Source organism: Pan paniscus, chromosome 16 (genome assembly GCF_029289425.2).
Source record: "Pan paniscus chromosome 16, NHGRI_mPanPan1-v2.0_pri, whole genome shotgun sequence".
Taxonomy (NCBI): Eukaryota; Metazoa; Chordata; class Mammalia; order Primates; family Hominidae; genus Pan; species Pan paniscus.
The window spans coordinates 62176744-62198598 of NC_073265.2; the positions used below are offsets into that span (position 1 = coordinate 62176744).

The 21855-nt window shown below is 42.9% G+C and overlaps 1 pseudogene; it reads right to left on the reverse strand.

The window, feature by feature from the left end:
• The window catches only part of LOC100969176 (nucleophosmin-like), a 65267-nt pseudogene extending 48275 nt beyond the window's left edge, over window positions 1-16992 (reverse strand).
• Between the last annotated feature and the right edge of the window lie 4863 nt (window positions 16993-21855).

Sequence of the window (21855 nt, forward strand, 5' to 3'; positions counted from 1 at the left end):
GGACTCTCCCACCTACCCAGTCCACCACCGACACTACCAGCACCCAAGCAAACCTCCTAGAGGCCCAAGAGTGAGCCTGCCTGGACCTGCTAACACCAATGCTCATGTATGCCACCTGGCAGCCCAAAGACAGACCTTCCTAGGCCACTGCTGCCACCATTAGAGCCTGAGGACTGGCCCATCTGGTGTTCTGTCCCCAGCAAAACTTCACCACAGCCACCACTAGCAGCCATAGCCTAAGCCACTAAGAAAATCACAGATACCACTGATAATGTTTGCAACCAAAGACATCATACACAGACTACACTACGGCACACACCCAGAATCAAAGCCAAAGTGCATTACTCAACTAACACTGTAGGGGAGGACTTTTTCCTGTTAAAAAGTCTTCCCCTAAGAAAACCAATCCAAGGCTGGATGTGGTGGTTTATGCCTGTAAACCAGCACTTTGGGAGGCGGAGGTGGGTGGATCACCTGAAGTCAGGAGTTTGAGACCAGTCTGGCCAACATGGTGAAATCCAGTCTCTACTAAAAATACAAAAATCAGCCAGATGCAGTGGCATGCGCTTGTAGTCCCAGCTACTTGGGAGGCTAAGGCTGGAGAATTGCTTGAACCCAGGAGGCAGACATTGCAGTGAGCTGAGATTGTGCCACTGCTCTCCAGCCTGGGTGACAGAGTGAGACTCCATCTCAAAAAAAAGAAAAAAAAAAAAAAAGAAAAGAAAAAGAAAAAAGAAAATCAATCCAAAAAATTGGAAGAAGTCATTGTTATACCACATAGGGAGATATCAATGAAAGGACACAAACAAGAAAAAGGGAATATGACAGTTCCAAAGGAGGACAGTAATTCTCCAGCAACAGGTTCCAATGAAAAGACATTTATGAAATGCCTGGAAAATAATTCAAGGTAATGATATTAAAGAAGCTCAGTGAAATATAAGAAAGCACAGATATATAATATAAAAAATAAGAAAAACAATTCAGGGTATGAATGAGAAATTCACTGAAAAGAAAGATGCAAAAAAGAACCAAGAGAAATCCTGGAACTGGAAGATTCAATGAATGAAATAAAAAATACAATCAAGAACTTCAGCAATAGACTGGAATCAAGCAGAAGAAAGAATTTCATAACTTGAAGACACGTCTTTTGAAATACCTCAGCCAGACAAGAAAAAAATAAAGAATAAAAAAAATTAAGAACACCTACGTGACACATGGGACATCATAAAATGACCAAATATTCTAATTTTGGGTGTTCCAAAAGGTGAAGAGAAGTTTAATAGCATAGAAAATCTATTTAACAAAATAATAGCTGAAAACATCCCAAATGTAGTAAGAGATTTAGACATCCAGACACAAGAAGCTCAGCTATCCCCAAATAGATATAACCCAAAAAGGTCTTCCAGGCACATTATAGTCTGTCAAAAGTAAAAGGCCAGGTATAGTGGCTCACGCCTGTAATTGTAGCACTTTGGGAAGTCAAGGTGGGCAGATTGCTTGAGCCCAGGAGTTTGAGACCAGCCTGGGCAACATGACAAAACCCCATCTCTACAAAATATACGAAAAATTAACCAGGCATGGTGGCACATGCCTGTAGTCCCAGCTACTTAGGAAGCTGAGGTGGGAGGATCACTTGAGCCCAGGGAGGTCAAGGTTGCAGTGAGTGGTGATCATGCCATTGCACTCCAGCCTGGATGACAGAGTGAGACCTTATCTTAAAAAAAAAAAAAAAAAAAAAAAGGCAAAGACAAAGAGAATTCTAAAAGCAGCAAGAGAAAAGCATCTAGTGACATATAAGAGAATCCTCATCAAACCAACAGTGGATTTCTCAGCAGAAACCTTACAGGCCATGAGAGAATGGGATGATATATTCAAAGTACTAAAAGAAGAGAAAAAACTATCAGCCAAAAATACTATACCCAACAGTTATCCTTCATAAATAAAGGAGAAATTGAGACTTACCCAGCAAGCAAAAACTGAGGAAATTCATCACCACAACAATCAGTCCTACAAGAAATGCTTAAGGGAGTCCTACACCTGAAAGTGAAACCATAATATCTACCATCATAAAATCACACGAAAGTATAAAACTCACTAGTAGAGCAAACACAAGTGAGAAAGAGAAAGGACTCAAATGTTACCACTATAGAAAACCACCAAACCAATGATAAGTAATAAAAGAAGAAAAATAAAGAAAAGGATATATAAAACAAGGAAACAACATAATGACAAGAATAAGCCCTCACATATCAATAATAACCTTGAATGTAAATGGACTAATTTTCCACTTAAGAGGTTTAGACTAGCTGAATGGATTAAAAAACATAATCCTACTATATCCTGCCTACAAGAAACTCACTTTGCCTGTAAAGATACATATAGACTGAAAGTAAATGGATGGGGGAAAAATTCCATGCAAACAGAAGCCAAAAGCAAGAAGGAATAGCTATACTTATATCAGATAAAACAGGCTTTAAGTCAAAAACAGTTCTTAAAAAAAAGACAAAGAATGTCATTATATAATGATAAAGGGATCAATTCAGCCATAGGATATAACAATTCTAAATGTATATGTGTCCAGTGCAGAGCACTCAGCTATATAAAACAAATATTATTAGTTCTACAGGAAAAGCTAGACTCCAATACAATCATAGTTGGGGACGTCAACATCCCACTCTTAGCAGTAGATAGATCATCTAGAAAGAAAAGCAACAAAGCAACATTGGATTTAAACTGCATTTTAAACAAAATAGACCTAACACACCTTTGCAGAACATTTCATTGAACAGCTACAGAGTACACATTCTTATTAGTACCACACGGAACATTCTCCAGGATAGACCATATATTAGGCCACAAAACAAGTGCCAACACACTTTTTAAAATTGAAATCATATCAAGTATCCCCTCAGTCCATACTGGAATAAAACTAGAAATCAATAACAAGAGGAACTTGGGAAACTGTACAAATAAATAGAAATTAAACAACATGCTCCTGAATGACCACAGGGTCAATGAAGAAATTAAGAAGGAAATATAAAAATGTCTAGAAACAAATGAACATTGAAACACAACACACTAAAACCAATGAGATACAACAAAAGCAGTGCTATAAGAGAAGTTTATAGCAATAAACACCTATATCCAAAAAAGAGAAAGATTTCACAAAACCAAAAGATGCACCTCAAGGAACTAGAAAAGCAAGACTAAATCAAGCCCAAAATTAGTAGAAGGAAGGAAATGACAAAGATCAGAGCAGAACTAAAGAAACACTAAAAAAAATACTAAGGGTCAAAAAAAAAGTTGTTTTTTAAAAAAGATAAAATTGATAAACTGCTAGCTAAACTAACCAAGAAAAAAATGAAGACCCAAATAAAATAAAAAATGAAAGAGGAGACATCACAACTATACCACAGAAATATAAAAGATCATCAGAGACTACTATGAACAACTATATGTTAACAAACTGAAAAACCTGGAGGAAATGGATAAATTCCTGGATACATACCATGTACCAAGATTTAATAAGGAAGAAATGGAAAATCTGAACAGACCAATAATGAGAAACAACATTGAATCAGTAATAAAAAGTCTCTCAACAAAGAAAAGCCCAGGACGTAATGGTTTCACTGCCAAATTCCACCATACTCAAAGAATTAACACCAATCTCCTTGAAGTATTCCCAAAAAATGAGGAGGAAATTCTAACTCATTTATTGAGGCCTGCATTACCCTGATACCAGAACCGGATAATGACACATTGAAAAAAGAAAACTAGAGGCCAATATTCCTGATGAACATAGATGCAAAAATTCTCAAAAAAAAAATACTGGCAAAACAAATCCAACAGCACAGGAAAAGGTAATACACCATGATCAAGAGGGATTTATCCCAGGGATAAAATAATGGTCCAGCATACACGAATCAATAAATGTGATACATCACATCAGCAGAATAAAAGAGAAAAACCACATGGCCTTCTCAGTGGATGCAGAAAAAATATTTGATGAAATTCAACATCTGTTCATGATAAAAACTCTCAAAAAACTAGGCATAGAAGGAACATACCTTAATACAATAAAGGTCATATATGACAGACCCACAGCTAACATTATGCTGAATGGGAAAAAGCCGAAAGACCTTCCTCTAAGAATTTGGATCCTCAATCAAATACTATTTGGCCGTAAAAAATAATGAAGCCAGCCGGGCATGGTGGCTCACATCTGTAATCCCAGCACTTTGGGAGGCCGAGGTGGGTGGATCACCTGAGGTCAGGAGTTCAAGACCAGCCTGGCCAATGTGGTGAAACCCTGTCTCTACCAAAAATACAAAAATTAGCCAGGCGTGGTGGCGGGCCCCTGTAATCCCAGCTACTCCAGAAGTTGAGGTAGGAGAATCGCTTGAACCCCGGAGGCAGAGGTTGCAGTGAGCTGAGATGGTGGCATTGCACTCCATCCCGGGCAACAGAGTGAGACTCCATCTCAAAAAAAAAAAAAAAAAAGAAATGAAGCCATGTCACTTGTGGCAACATGGATGGAACTGGAGATCATTATGTTAAGTGATATTTGTCACACAGTAAGACAAATATCACATATAATCACTCATATGTGAGAGCTAAAAAAATAGGTTGATCTTATGGCGGTAGAGAGTAGAATGACAGTTACTAGAGGCTGGGAAGGATGTGGGTGTGGGAGATGAAGAGAGGTTTGTTAATAGATACAAATATACAGTTAGATAGAAGGAATAAGTTCTTAGACTGTGAATTTCTTAAGAGAAAAAAAAAGAAGGAATAAGTTCTAATGTTTGATAGTAGAATAGGGTGACTGTAGTTAACAACAATGTATTACATATTTCAAAATAGCTGAAAGCAAAGACTTGAAATGTTCCCAACACACAGAAATGATAAATGTTTGAAGTGATGGATATCCTTAATACCCTGACTTGATCATTACACATTCTATGCATGTAACAAAATATCAGATGTATCCCATAAATATGTAAAAATATTATGTATTAATAAAAATAAATAAAAAATTTAAAAATTTTAGGTAATTTATAACATGCAGCCAGGGTTGAAAGCCAGTGCTCCAATTTCCTGGTCTTTATTATTAAAACCCATGGTTTATGAATACATTACGCTAAGGTCCAACACAGCAGTTCTGGGTGCTGTTGTGAGCCATGGTAAACAAGGGGTGTATCTGAGCCCCAGCTCTCCAGTGATCAGCAAGGACAGGCCACCTGTGCCTCCAGGGGCAGTCTCTGTAGAGTCACAGATCCTCTCAGTGCGGAGAACCTGTCTTGGTTCCTCAAGGGGAACCAACGGAAGATATTCCAGAGGGCTCATAGGTCAGGGACCTGGTCACTACCCTTTCAGCACAGCTGTAGCCCTCTGTGGGCCCAGGGAAGCCTGATGCCAGCTGCCCCAGGGTAAAGCCCTGGCAGATGCCAAGTGGGAGAAGGAGGTGGTGTTCCCTCGGGGAGAAGGGGAAATGCTACACAGAGCAACATGGGATTCATCTGCAGAAGAGAGGTCAATTGCTTACCCTACTGGAACCAAAAAGTCTCTTGGCAAAGGGAGTTCTGAGCTGATAAACACAGGCTCGGTCTTCCAGAATCCACACTGCAGGCTGAGAACTGGAAAGACAGTAGGGAGACTTATTGCTTTCTGGGTGTTTTGCCCAGAATCTCCCTTCTGGTAAAGCACTAGGGTGGGTAGTAGGACTCACTCTTTGATCTTTGGCAAGTCCCTCCTACTCTCTGGGCCTTGGTTTCCCTTCTATATAATGAAGGAGTTGAATCAGCTCACCCTTAAGGTCTCTTCTGGATGCTGTTGCAGGTTCTACATGATTCCTGATGAATGATTTCCCCTGGAGAAGCTGCACATCTGTGCTCTGCCCCAGTATTTGTCTGGAAGGTGGAATTTTAAGCTGCCTCCTGGACTTGTCCTTTCCTTTCAGATTCCAAGGCCACTGCCCTGTCTGATGGTCATCCAGTCCTGATTCACTTCCCTCATCTGAGTCCCTGGTGATCCATCCTCCAGGAAGCTCAGCCTCACCTCAGGTCCTACAGAATTTAAATGGCCTCATCACTCGCACTCCAGGGAGGTGTGGTGTGGAATCTTCCTCAAGGACCCTGGGTTTTAAGCAGCACTGGTGTCACCCTCTGTTGCCAGCCTAAGGCTGTCCCCAAGGTCCAGGATCTCAGGGCAGCTCTGCTGAGCTACAGATTTCTCTGGACCCACAGGACTGTTATAAGTTTGAGGATGCAGATTGGGGTCTGCTTGTCTCCTCCCAAAGGCTGATCCTCCCAGGCTCAGGCCTCCTGAATGAGCAGCCCTATCAGTCCTTCACTGAGTTTCCTACCCCTTTCCCTACCCAGAATACTTTTCTCATTTGGAACCCTGGACATAACACAGGCCTTTCTTGTCCACCTCATATATGATTCACTTCAACAGCCTCCTAACCTGTTTCTTTAAGGCTCTCTTTCTTCTACCCCCTACACCATACTACAGATTCATCTCCCTAAAACAGTCCTGCCTTGGGTTAGCTGGCACTTTGCTCAAAAACCTTCAATGGGACATGAAGACCTCTGTGCTCAGTTCAAATTCTCTGCCAACCATTTGGGGCCCAGAGGCCTAGAGCTTCCCGGGTTAGGGAGCCCCTTCTGTGCATCCAGATGACCCCACCCCGCGGTGTGGCAGTCTTGTCTATCTGCTTCATTGTCTTAGCCTGTGTGTGCTTCCCCAGCTTGGAATGTCCTCCACTCTCTCCCTCCATTTTAAAAATTCCATCATCCAGCCAGGCACGGTGGCTCACACCTGTAATTCTAGCACTTTGGGAGGCCTAGGCGGGAGGATTGCCTGAGGTCAGGAGTTCGAGACAAGCCTGGCCAACATGGCAAAACCCTGTCTCTACTAAAAATACAAAAATTAGCTGGGCATGGTGGCATACACCTGTAGTCCCAGCTACTCAGGTGGCTGAGGCAGGAGAATCTCTTGAACCTAGGAGATGGAGGTTGCAGTAAGCTGAGATTGAGCCATTGCACTCCAGCCTGGGGAACAAGAGGGAAACTATCTCAAAAAAAAAAAAAAAAGCAAAACAAAAACAAAAAAAACCCCATTAAATTAAAAATAAATAAATAAATAAACAAAAATTCCATCATCCATTCAAGATTCCTGCTCTGTCCCTACCTCTGCCAAAAGTCTGTTCAGACTATTCCAGCACATACTGGTCTCTTCATCCTTTTGTTTCTTTTCTGACTCCATCAGTACCACTATTTCAGTTGTACTTGAAGATACTGAGCTCTTTGAGGGTGGAAACTGTAACTTATACTTGTTTTGTGTCCCATGATGATGCCTAGCACCAGGGCTTTGTGCACAGTGGGGTGGGAGACACTCATGGCTACCCACGCAACAGCAAGGCTTTCTTGCTGACCAGTCAGCCTCTACTACAGGAGGGTGTTGAGGAGGGAACCTGAAAGCTGCATTTGCCAGCCTCCCATGTACAAGGACAGGGATGCATGATCCACTCCTTGCACTGGAGCCTGAAGGGAGTTCTGACGGGAGGTGTCTGGGAGAGATTCCTTCCTGTGTGAGGCAGGAAACTCCCCTACATCTCAATCCATGCAAATCAGTAGGGAACCAATAACAGTTCCTACCTCCTCCCAGCCTTGAGCTAGGACCACTGAACTACAGCATCCCCCGAGGCTCATTGTAAGCTGGTGAGACCTCAGAAACAAGACCTAGAAGCTCATAAATACACAGGGCTTGGTTTTGTTTCATTTCTGATAGTTCATCGAGTCAATGACCAACAATTAATGCTTTAGAAGAAGATAACAGTCTCTGATAATGGACCTACCCACTCATATAATTCTGGAAAATATGCCTTCCTGACCCCTCCAGGCAATCAGCTCATACCATGAAATATGAAATCCACGCATGCATAACTGTGAATGTTATTAACAGTCATAAAACCATGCAACTCCTTCAGAAATCCAAGCCTTATTTCCGATACAAATTACCCCCTGCCACAGACTGGGTTATTCAGGATAGAAAGAAGTATTTCCTTTCCTTTGTTAAAATTTACGAGTCATTAATTCTACTGAATGAGAGGCTTCTCATATTATGGACAAGTTGAAGCTTTTTTCCTGAGGGGAGAGCTGCATATGGAAAGTTCCCTGTTTGGGTCTAGAGATGTCCAGCAACAGTCTTTGATAACCTAGAAGAGTTCACTGTCGGTTCCATTAATACCCATCTGTAAGTACAAGTTGGTACCTTGGCTGAGTAGGAGCTGGGACCTGTATGCTCATGGGTAGCGGGGTGAGGCAACACATCAACTCTTACCCCCAACCCAGTATCTACTTGCAAGCACTGATCAAAATGATCAGGATAGCACATAGGTTGCCTGACCATACTCCACTGATTCCCAGTGTTCTGGGAGCTCCCTCTCCTTTAACCCCTCATACTGCCACTGTTTACATTTCAATAGGAGCAGACAAGTTCCTGCTGTATGACTCTGGTCATCTTCCCCACTGTTGAATGGATCAGCACCTGATCAAAACCGGGTCAATCAATTAAGACATCTTCCCAAATATTTGAAACTAGAACTAAAAGAGATCAGCTTCTCCCTGAACTTCCTGGACAAGTAAACTCAGGAGTGGTCCATGGCCATGTTTTCTGCAAAAGACCATATACAAAAACAGAGAAGGAAAGAGGGAAACAGATGCAAGTTGGAGGGAAGGGGTGCTGTTGGCTTCCTACCCCCTATTCTAGTCTCCATTCATAATCTAGATCTGAGGTCTGGCTGTGTCTCTTCCTTTAGTTTCCAGGAAACATCCCTGATCCCATAACAAATTTCCTTCATTTAAAAAAAAATTTACACTCACTCGAGTGGATTTTCGTGATTTTCTACCAAAACACTCCTAATACACATAACATTGGGCATTATATAACTGTTAAAAGTTTGCATATAGGCCTAGGTATGGTGGCTCATGCCTATACTCCAGCACTTTGGGAGGCTGAGATTAAAGAATCACCTGAGCCCAGGAGTTCAAATCAGCCTAGGCAACATAGTGAGACCATGTCTCTACAAAAAAATATTAAAATTAGCCAAGTGTGGTGGCATATACCTGTAGTCTCAGCTACTCAGGAAGCTGAGGTGGGAGGATCACTTGAGTCAGGGAGGTTGAGGCTGCAGTGAGCTGTGATACCACTGCACTCCAGCCTGGGTGATGGAACGAGACCCTATCTACATAAAACAAAAATTTGCTTATAAATAATTTTTAGTATCAAGGGAGATGGCTTCTGACATCATGATAGGTCATTAAAAATCAAGCTATAAAATTATATTAAGTGTAATCTTAACAATATAAAACAATGGAGGAGTTAAAAACCATCAAAACATTATTTGTGATTATTTATTTCTTTTTTGAGACAGGGTCTCGCTCTTTGCCCAGGCTGGAGTGCAGTGGTGTCATCTCGGCTGACTGACACCTCCACCTCCCAGGCTCAAACAATTCTCCTTCCTCAGCCTCCAGAGTAGCTGGGATTACAGGTGCATGCCACCACACCTGGCTTATTTTTGTATTTTTAGTAAAGATGGGGCTTTGCCATGTTGGCCAGGCTAGTGTTGAACACCTGGCCTCAAGTGATCTGCCTGCCTTGACCTCCCAAAGTGCTAAGATTATAGGCATGAGCCACCATGCCCCGCCTATTTGTGATTCTTTCTAAGTAGTGGGATTGCAGGTGAGTTTTATTTTCTTCACTGGGTCTTTTTTCTCTATGTACTTTACACATTTTTTATAAAAAGTATGTATTAATTTTATAATCATAAAATCAGATTTGTTTAAAAGTCAACATATTTAAGAATCTTCCCCTGCTTCCTTCTCCTTTCCCAAAAAGTCTGCAGTGGAAGACCCAGTTTGAGTCAAGTGTGTTCACCAACAAAATGTAACCATGTCTAGAGAACTTGGAGGGATCTGTTGGCATGAGGGGGTAGGAGCCTGCTAGTAGAAAACTCACTCACACAAGAGTCCAGATACCAAGCTGGCCCACTGATGGAACCTTGGTTTTCAAGTGAGGTGTAATTCCGTGTATAGCTGAGTGTCCATCCCTCAGACCTACTCCAGCCAGTCTCCTGTGGCTCAGGGCACAGCAAGAGAGTGTGAATTAGAACGGAAAGTGCTCTTTCACTGAAAATTCAGGGACACTAAGGGGTATACACAGCTTTCACTTGGGGTTCTTCCAATAGAGCATAACATTTCAAGGAGTACAGATACTGTACCTCTTGCTCATTTTGCTATAGACCACTATACCACCTTGACACTATGGGGCCTGGGGTATTGGCACTGGTGTGGATGATGGTGACAACAAGGCATGGCAGAGGTGGCAGCATCCAGGAGTAGCAGCAGTCATGCATGTGAGCTACAGCAGATGCAGTGACAGCTTCTAATTAATGCAGAGGAGTGGAAGAGTCCCACAGATCTGCAGTGATGTCCAGCAAAGGCCAATGTTCAGTGGGAAGGCAGGTTCAGTGTTAGAAGGACAGGAGTAGAGAAAACAGAATAGGAGGGAAGGAACAAAATGTTAGTAGCTGACTGGATGGCTGAATGGAAAGCTGCAAGCTAAAGCTACCCCAGAAACCCTTAGTAGATGGCTAATGCCTTGTTAAGAATTTTACCACCTGGCCATTCCTGCTAAAGAGAAGGTTGGAAAAGCAAGTTTTCAACTTTCCCCCCCACCTTTTTTTTATACGGAGTCTCGCTCTGTTGCCCAGGCTGGAGTGCAATGGCACGGTCTCTGTTCACTGCAACCTCCGCCTCCCGGGTTCAAATGATTCTCCTGCCCCAGCCTCCTGAGTAGCTGGGATTACAGGTGCCTGCCACCACGCCCAGTTAATTTTTGTATTTTTAGTAGAGATGGTGTTTCACCATATTGGCCAGGCTGGTCTCGAACTCCTGACCTTGTGATCTGCCTGCCTCAGCCTCCCAAAGTGCTGGGATTACAGGCATGAGCCACTGCACCTGGCCAACTTTTCCATTCTTAATCTAGAAGTAAGCAAGGAGGAAGGAGTATTCAGACTGAGTACTGACTTGATAAAGGTGATTAAAAAGTCAGTATCAGATTAAGGCTGGGCGCCGTGGCTTATGCCTATAATCCCAACAATTTGGGAGGCCAAGGTAGAAGGATCCTTGACCCCAGAAGTTTAAGGCTGCAGTGAGATATGATTGCACCACAGCATGCCAACCTGGGTGACAGAGTAAGGCCTCATCTCTAAAAAAAAATTTTTAGTTAAAAATAATCAGTATCAGATTAAATATAGGCAGGTATTATGGGGAAAATCTAGAAGGGTTCTGCATTCAGATTTGGCTTATGAAACATAAAAAGAAAATATCTTATCCCTATATCAAAAGATAGTGAATGGACATTCATTTATATATTTTAAGTTAAAATATTTAACACACGCTTATGTCATTCTTTATAATACCCCACAGTAACTGGCAATTTCCAACTTGTCAACTATAGATCCTATCACAACTGGTAGACTGAGCAGACTTCTATTACATCCTTCTTATTTTGAAAATAGCTTTATTCTTTTAAAGATTTAGGCTTATTATAAATATTGTGATCATACAGAAATGTACAAAGAACAAAGCAAAATTCAGCTGTTAGGGTGAACATCCTTCCAGACATCCCTCCATGTGCACCTATTAAAATATTATACAAATGGGATCATGCTGTTCTGTTATCCCTTTTTTGCACTCAATTATACATGTCATAGGCAAATTTTCATGTCATCAAATCTACATCATCATTTATATATTGTCTATATGGGAGTACCTTAATTTCTTTATATTTTTTAAACCAATGATTTAACCTTATTGATAACCATCCACTTTTCACTGTTATAAACAAGGCTGAGATGGAAAGACTTGCCTTTAGATCTCCATTTCTTTTGGCAATGATTGTCCGGGGGTAAATTACAAGAAGTGAGATCACTGGGTCAAAGGTACACTCATTTAAAATGTTCATTCCTGCCAGCCCAGTGGACTGCAGAAAGGCTGGGCCAATTTATGTCACCACCAGCAGAGCATAAAAGGGCCGGGCTCCAGCCCCTCACCAGTCTGAGATTTTGTCATTCTTCTGTTTCCTAGAGTAAAACTTCAGGAGGATTCTCTTCATCCATCTTTTGTCTACTATGTTCTTTTTTGTAGATGCTTTTTTGCATAGGTTTCATGCTGAGTTTTTTTCTGCCTATCTTTAATGGAGAGCAGTTCTCTCAGGGTTTACCATTTGCTTGAAAATGGTATGCATGAAATCTCCTTGACTCCTTTTCCTATTGGTTTGGTTACTATCCGAATCTTCACTTAGCATTTAAGTTGGAAGGCTAGAATCTAATCATGATTTTCCCCTATTTATTTGCCAGAAAGACTTGGTGAAGGCATAGAACCTTGATTTATCTCCTAAATTGTTGCCATTTCTGCTACCTGGACAACTTGGTCAAGTTGGAGAAGTCTGGGTTTTGCCTTGTCTCCCCTCTTCTGGGTAGGCTAATGAGAGGTGCGTGAGCAATGCCAGGTGGTTCGTAAAGTGAATCTGCTTCTCTTTTAAAAAGAGAGTGAGCCAATTGAGACAAACACAGGCAAAAACCCAGCTGCAGCAACAGCCTCCTGGCTAATTGGATCCTACCTGGGAAGGGCCATCTTCTAGATAGCTAGTTCCCAAGCAGTGTCCCCAGCTGGCCCCTCAGGAAGTGTTAGGCCTGTCCTTGGCTAATCCCGCAGTTTAGCGTTGACATAATTCTATCTGACCCAGTCTCCAGAAAGACTCAAAGACTTCTCAGCTAATAGCTCTGTCCTAACATCTAGAACCACACCCTCAAAGATGAGATGGTACCCCTGATTTCCACAATCCTCTCCTTTGGGACACAGAGCATACCATCCCTGACTGCACCAGACATAGTTATTCCCTGCCCATGGGCTACTCTTTCTTCTCAGGAGGACTCAGGGCAACTGTGGGGTCTCCTGAGAAAGCCATCTGTAGGTAATGGGACCAGGACTATCAGAGGATATCATCTATGACCACAGTAGGTGGGCAAGAAGCAGAGTTAGTTCCCTGTTCAGAATCAGAGCCCCAAGAGACTGGCAGGACATTCCTGTGAGAATCACAGTTTGTTTTAGGAATCTCACCAGCCACTTAAGAAAATACAGATGGCCAAGAGCACCCCAGGACCAAGGTCATTGACTGATTCAGTAATACCTCTTGGCCTTCCACCTCTGCATGAATTTGTTATTGCTGCCAGGACAAATTACCACAAATGTGAGAGCTTAAATAAAACACCCATTTATTATTTCACAGTTTGCAGGTCTGGAGTTTGACATGGGTCTCACTAGGCTACAAGGTGTCAGCGGGCTGTTTTCCTTACTGGAGGAGGGTCACTTACAGGTTCATGAAGGTTGCTGGCAGTGTCCAGTTGTATGTGGTTGTAGCACTGGGGTCCTTATTTCCTTGGTGGCTATTGGCCCCGGGTCATTCTCAGCTTTTAGAAGCCATTCACATTCCTTCACGTTCTCCTTATCTTTGAAGCCAGCAATAGAGAGTCAAGTCCTTCTTGTGCCTTACCTTTCCTGTCTTCTCTTCTGCTGTATCTCTTCAACTAGGAAAGATTCTTCTACTTTTTTTTTTTTTTTTTTTTTTTTTGAGACAGAGTCTCGCTCTGTCGCTCAGGCTGGAGTACAGTGGCGCGATCTCAATCTCGGCTCACTGCAACCTCCACCTCCCAGGTTCAAGCAATTCTCCTTGCCTCCACCTCCCAAGTAGCTGGGATTACAGGTGCCCACAACCACCGCCCCCAACTAATTTTTTGTATTTTTAGTAGAGATGGGGTTTCACCATATTGGCCAGGCTGTTCTTGAACTCCCGGCCTCAAGTAATCTGCCTGCGTTGACCTCCCAAAGTGCTGGGATTATAGGTGTGAGCCACCGTGCCTGGCCAATTCTTCCACTTTTAAGGGTTCATGTGATTACACAGAGCCTACCTGGCTAATCCAGGATAATCTTCCCATCTTTTTTTTTTTTTCTTTTTTTTGAGACAGAGTCTCTCTCTGTCACCCAGGTGGGAGTGCAATGGCAGGATCTCAGCTCACTACTACCTCCACCTCCCGGGTTCAAGCAATTCTCATGCCTCAGCCTCCCGAGTACCTGGGATTACAGGCACCCACAACCACGCCCCACTAATTTTTGTAATTTCAGTAGAAGTGGGGTTTCGTCATATTGGCCAGGCTGGTCTTGAACTCCTGGCCTCAGGTAATCCACCAGCCTTGGCCTCCCAAAGTGCTGGGATTATAGGCGTGAAGCACCGCACCTGGCCCATCTTAAGATCTATAACCTTAATTGTATCTGTAAAGTCTCCTTGCCATGCAAATTTAATATATTCACAGGTTCCAGGGATGAGGCAAGGACATCTTTGGGGCCATTATTCAGCCTACCATGGCCCTTTTGGCCAAGAGTCATCCAGGAGTAAGAGCCCGGCAGAGATAATTCCAAGGAAGACCCACATGATTTCCTCTCCTCCATCCCCCTCCCACAACACACCCATCCCTGGGAACCAGTTGGCCAGATCTTCCAGCTGAATACTTCACCAGACTCATGCCACAATGCATCACTATCAAGGCGAGGCTGAGCACTGGCACAGCCAACTCCCTCTGGAGAGCTGGGGCAAGGCTGGTACTTCCAACCCAAGCCCTGAGTGGCCTGTCTGCTCACTGCTGTTTCCTGAAGCTCAGCCAATATGCCTAGGAGGATCCCAAGGATTTTGGGCTTCAGTCCAATATGCCTATAAGCAGAAGGCTCTGCTTTCCCTTTGCAGGAGACGGTTAGAGGCTTGGGTTAGGGTTTCAGTGGAATTATAAATAGTATAATGGCATTACCGCTAGGGACCCAGGAAGGCTAAAATATTGTCCTGCCAATCATTCAGCACTCCTTGGCATCTCATATAAGGAGGAATAACAGGATGTAAATTAAAAATGTCTTTTTTTTTTTTTTTGCTAGCCTTATTGGTAGCTGAAATGTCAATGCAAAAGCTGGAGAAAGAACGACTGTATCAGGTGGCTGGTTCCCCACTCTCCCTCCTCTTGAAGCTAAATCTGGTGGCAGCACACACAAGTATACATGCTAAGGAGAGAGCAGGGCCCAATGCTAAGGAGAGAGCAGGGCCCAACTGAACTTACTTATTGACTACATATCCAGGAACAGAGAGGCATGGCCAGGCCCTTACTGAGATGGCAACACAACCTGGGTCTGCTCACCACATACAGGAAGGAAGCAAAAGCACAGGAAGCCCCAAAGACCGAGATCTTCCTAGGACCAAAGCGGGATACAGGAGAAAAGGTGTTGCCTTTAATGCACAGTGACCTGGCGGTTTACCAGTAAAATGTGGCCCAGTGAATATTCTGGACTCTGACCTGTCAGATTAGCACCTTTTCTTCCTTTGGGCAGGGAGGGGAGCTGGGAAGGCGTTAGAAAGAGGCTGTGCTGGTGTGTGCAGAGTAGACAGTAGGGGGTTTCACTGGTGCCTGCCTTTGTCTGCTTCTGGTCTCAACCCAGTGGCTGCCCCTAGGTTTCTGGGGATGGATGATGAGAGTACTGTTGACCCATGCGCTTGTGAGCCAGGCACCTTGGTAATCAGATGCCCAGCGGCTGTGAGTTGTAGCTGACCACGCCCACCAGAGGAAGAATATATCACCCAGGGAAGGCCATTTAACCAGAGACATGCAATAGTGTAGCCACTCTGAGACCTTCTGATCTACAATGCTGGGGTGAGCTGCTCCCCGAAATGCCCAGATATCCTAAACTCCTGAGATTCAAAAGACCATGCAGACTCTTTTGCACCATATTTCTGTGCGGAGATCTTTCTGGCTTGGATTTGGGGAATTCAGACAGTTTCCCATGTTCAAAGAATTATCAAGATTCTCTCCAGGAAGATTTCACTGATGCCCAGGTCAGAGTTTGATGTCCTACCTGGTTCTTTCCTGCGTGCCCCATACTGCACTGAAATCATCATCTGTTGGTCTGTCTTGCCGAGACCAGCTCAGTCGTGGAGACCCTAACCCAGCAGCGCCAGAGGAATTAAAGACACACACACAGAAATACAGAGGTGTGGAGCGGGAAATCAGGGTTCTCACAGCCTTCAGAGCTGAGAGCCTTGAACAGAGATTTACCCACATATTTATTGACAGCAAGCCAGTGATAAGCATTGTTTCTATAGATTATAGATTAGCTCAAAGTATTCCTTACAGGAAATAAAGGGATGCGCTGAAATAAAGGGATGGGTTTGGCTAGTTATCTGCAGCAGGAGCATGTCCTTAAGGCACAGATCGCTCATGCTATTGTTTGTGGTTTAAGAACGCCTTTAAGCGGTTTTCTGCCCTGAGTGGGCCAGGTGTTCCTTGCCGTCATTCTGGTAAACCCACAACCTTCAGCGTGGGCATCATGGCCATCACGAACATGTCACAGTGCTGTGGAGATTTTGTTTATGGCCAGTTTTGGGGCCAGTTTGTGGCCAGATTCGGGGGCCTGTTCCCAACACTGTCTCCTCTAATAAACTGTGAATTCCTTGAAGCCAGGGACTGCTTTTTTCTCCATTTTTTTCCCTAGCCTAGTGTAGGATGTCACACAGTAGGGACTTAGCTAGTGGCTGCTGGTGGACGCTAAATGATTGAAATAGCTATCCTACCCCAACCAGTCCCAGGCTGGGTTCCTGGCACAGGCTGGCATTTGTACATGAACACCATGGCTGCTTGTTCCACTGTGGCCTCAGCTCCCACAGCAAGTTTCTCCTACAGCTGAACCTGGCTGGAAATGCAGGCATAAGAGCCCCCGGAGGAAGCCAGTAGTCATCACAGCCAAAGGTCTTTGGGAAGCCTTCATTACCATCTGGGTATGCCTTGCCAATCTCGAGCTCCCCAGGCTTGGCACTTTTTAGGACAGCCTTTGTCATGGTCTGACAGACATGACAGCTCTCCCTGTCTCACACTATCTGATCCAGTCATATTGAGCTTTCATATTGGAACTCTCTAGGACCTACTCAACCTAGGCAGGCAGATCTCTTTTATTTCATCACATTGTTGAAGATGCCAGAACTTTGGGACTAATGATTGATCTTAGAGGTTGGAATGCGCAGCCAGCCTGCCAGTCAGATCTCCTCCTGGTACTTTGCTGCCCTTCCTCTTGTCTCGACCTCTGTCTGCTCCACTGATGCCCATCACTTGGTCCTTTCATCCGAGAAAGAATAAGAATGGAATCAGGTGCTTTGTAGAGTCCACTTTATAAAAGAACGGGAAGAGCTTTTAAAAATTCCCTACCAAGCTTGACCCACTAGGCAATAACTCTTACTCAATCTCATTGCTTCATGAAATTTCATTGACTCCCTGCACCCTCCATCTCCCTGCTCCACCCTAGGCTACTTCCTTGGCACTGATCTTATTCCAAGGACTGGGCCAGGCCCATGGGTACACATAGCTAACCATTCCCCAGTCCCTGGCTTTCAGCCACCATCCAAGGCTGGTTCCCTGCTCTGCCCAGCACTTCTCCAGTTCTACTCTGATTTGGGCCATATAGATGGAAAAGGGATCAGCTGGGTGACTAGGCAGGTAATGAATCCCAGGACACTTATTGACACAACACTGGGGTAGTGGAGACTCACAGAAAATACAGAAAGCCTTCTACTTTTTCATCTACCTTCCCTGTTCTCCAACTAAGTATAATTTCATCATCTGCTCAGATTGGAAGTCATATGGCCTCCTTGTTTGTTTTTCTCATCTTACTTTACCCATAGTTTTGGTAAGAAATTGGTGAGGAGGGTTGGCTCTTGGAGGTTTTTGAGCTAAAGATGACATGATCAGAGTTGCTCTGTGGTAAAACTATGTGAGGATGGAGGAAGCTGAAGACCAGTTTGAGGTTACTCATGTAGGTCAAGTGCGGGATCTAAACTTGAATAGAAGTAGGGTATGACAACATGGGGACGTTGATGGTACAACAGGTGCAAAATATTGTGGAACAAGAACTGCTAGAGGTAAGAGGGATTGGATGTGAAATTTGTGGAGGGAAGAATCTGTGAAAACACTAAGATTAACAGCTTGGATAATTAGGACTGTGGTGGTGACATTAACAAAACACTGAACACAAGTAATATATGTTTCTAGGGTTTCTTTCTTTCTTTTTTTTTTTTCTTTTGAGATGGAGTTTCACTCTTGTTGCCCAGACTGGAGGGCAATGGCACAACCTTGGCTCACTGCAAACTCCGCCTCCCAGGTTCAAGCGATTCTCCTGCCTCAGCCTCCCAAGTAGCTGGGATTATGGGCATCTGCCACCATGCCCGGCTAATTTTTTGTACTTTTAGTAGAGACTGGGTTTCACCATGTTGGCCAGGCTGGTCTCAAACTCCTGACCTCAGGTGATCCATCCACCTAGGCCTCCTAAAATGCTGAGATTACAGGTGTGAGCCACCATGCCCGGCCTAGGGGATCATTTTGAGCTCATTTTGTGATCTACTGAGTTTGAGTAGGATCTCCAGACATAGCGTTCTAGGAAGCAAAGAGGAATACTGGGCATCAATTTGAGAGAGAGGAAGATCACAGTTATAGCTACAGACATCATCTACATAGAGAGAACACTTAAACATAAAACAGAATGAAAGCTGCAAAGGAAAAATTATCAGGCTGTCCCCTCTGCCTGGAATGCCCTTTCTTCTCATACCTGCTGCTGCAGGTATGCATTGTTGGATGACAACCCTAAAACTTAGTGGCTTTAAACAACAATTATTTTATAGTAAACTTTCATGGTTTTGAGGGTTGACTGGCCTTAGTAGGGTGCTTCTTGCTCAGAATGTCTCAAGTAACTATCACCAGTCAAGTTCTTACGGCTGAAATAATCTCGATCTCTCTTCCTCTCTTCTGTTTCTCCAGCATGGTGGCTCAGGAAGTCAGGGTAGCCAGACTTCTCACATGGAGGCTCCAAACACATGTCACAAGTGAGCTACCGCAAGGAGGAAGCTGTATCTCCTTTTATGACCTAGCCTCAGAAGTCAGGCAGCATTACTTCTGCCACATTCTACTCTTCAGAGAGGCAGTCATAAAAGCTCACTCAGGGTCAAGGGGTGGGGATATAGGCTCTACCTTTAGATGGGTAAGTGGAAAGTTTCTATAAGGGCATGTGGGACTGGAAATGTTTTTTATTCATTCTGGGAAAATCTGTCTTCTCTTCCAAAACTCAATAAAAGAAACCACCCCAAATCCTCATGCTTGGTATAACTGCCACTCTTCAGTAGCCTTCCAGCATTTTACATCCTATGACAATGTTTAGCACTACAGGCATCTTCATCTGGTTATACATGTAGCCATCTGACTCAATTGTAAGCTTCTGTAAGTCAAGACCCGGGTCTCGCTCTGTTTTGGTGGAGTGCAAAGTAGCAGGTAGATCTAGATTGTTGATTTAAATTTAATTCCAAAAATAGGAGAAGACTGTATGTGGAAGGTTAGTGAAAGCTGTATTTGAGACACAGGAAACGAAATAGGCCATGGAGACTTCGAGGGGAGTTTTTTCAAAACCAAACCATAACAGTCTTGGCAAAAATATTGTGGGCATTTTCCTTACCTATGAAAACTGTTGCTGAATAAAATTAACCATATCTATGATAATTAGCAACAACAAAAACCCCTCCACAATTAATGCTTTGTAAGCAATAGCTACTGAACAAGTTTCTTATTTTCACAACAGGGAACTTCTGAATAGTCAAACCTTAGAAGAAATCCTAACCATAAAACAGAACCAAATTTGCAAGGATTGTTTTTCCCATCCAAAACTTATGGTATAATAAGGCATACCATAATCAAATTTATCAATGATTAAATAATCTTAAAATAAGACTAAGATACCATTTTTTGCCTATCAAATTGGGAGAGCTTTTAAAAATATTCGTAAAATGGCCCAATGCCACCAAATGAACGTTCAGACATTTCTGACAGACGGGAGACTTGGCCAAGCCTTCTGGAAGATAAAGAGCTGTTAAGAGTTCGCTCCCTTTCATTCAGGAATTCCAGCACTAGAAATTTATTCTAAGAAAATAATCCTGGGTAGGGCAAAAATTCATATCGAGGATGCTCAACGAAGTATATGTTATGATAGCAAAATGCTGGAAACAACTAAATACTCAAATAGAGCTTGGTTAAATAGATTATGATTAATTCACTTGCTGAAACATTATGCAGCTATTTAAAAAATAACATTTTTGAAAACTCTTTTCTAGTACAAGAGCATGCTTACAAATTGATGTTCTCTGTAAATAAAACAGAATACAAACTGCACAAATTATAGGAAGTAGTATGATCCCAATTTTGTTTAAAAATTATATATGTATCGAGAAAAGACTAAAAGCACATTCCACAAAATGTTAACAGTAGTTATGTCAGAGTGATAGAATTATAGGACGTTTAAATTTTTTTCCCTATGCTTTTCTGACTTTTTTTTTTTAACAATAAACATGTAATACTTTTGTAACCACAGAGAAAAATGTATTTTTTGAAAAAACCCCAGGAATTGCTTCTGTGACTAGCTAGGTAATTAACAAAATGGGGGGAATGTTTTCCTGGAAAAAAAATTAAGTAATTTATGATGAAGTTCTTGGTATAGAATAACTCACACTTTCAAAAAAACCTAACATGCAAGAAAGCAGCCTGGACACAGACAGAAGCGCTATCTGTGAGGTGTGAAATTTCACACATGCCAAAGCCTGCGCAGGTCCCACAGTGTATTTCCTTTAATGACACATGGGAACTTGTAAGTTCTCTGGCTGCAACTAAGACAGATTCTAATGGGCGGCAGGAGTGCTAAGCTGTGCCTTTCTGGTTCTACCCCACACTTCTCTACCCCACAACAAGGAACAAGTTGATTAACCTCTTTGAGCTCCTCAAGTCCCTCTCTGATATGGAAGTCCACTAACATCAATAGGGCGCCTAAGGGCAAAAGTGGAAGAAAATAAACACTACAAATAAGATGACTTTAGATAGAAGCCCAGGCCAGTGCAACAGGGACATTACACAGCTGTCTCCAACTGAACTGCCAACACCCTTGGCTGAGAGTCTGCCCAGGGTCTCGTTTCATACTCCTCTCTTTGTAACACTGCTGTAGGCACCCAGGGAACAGCTGAGGTTTCTGCAGGCAAACAGAGCTGCCTGGGGCCCACCACTGCTCCTCTGATAAGACAGGCCTCTATTGTAGGAACTAATTACCACAATGCCATAAAGCTATCTGCCCTGGGCCGTGCATCAGAAGTGGTGACAGGCTCATAAAACCTGACTTCCCTGTGGATACCAAATGCCAGCCCTAAGGGAATATATGGTCAGTATTCAGGCCTTTCCGAGTTTGCAAATAAGCCAGATCCTAAAATCATGTTTGTAAAGCATCATGAGGAACCTGAAGTACCAGAGAAACCATGTTCTAAATGTAGTACAGACATGGCACATAGTAGATGCTCAATAAATATTTGATGACCAGTGATGGCCAAGTGGAGGCCAAGGTCCAGTTCTAGCCCTTAGAAGCATTTGAACAAAATGTAGCTGCAAGCTGCATATTTTTCAATATAGGAAACAATTTTGTTTAATACCAGCAACTAAAAGACGACTATCCACAGGATTAAATAATTGAATAATTAGTCTTAACTATATTTATCTAAATCTGTTTATGGAGAAAAAAGCAGATTTAACTAGAGGAAGATGAGAATGTAGACGGTAGGAAAGACTAAGGCAGAATCTAGGCAGTTTCAAGGAGTTTAAAGATGAGTGACACTACGTTATTATTTTACTTT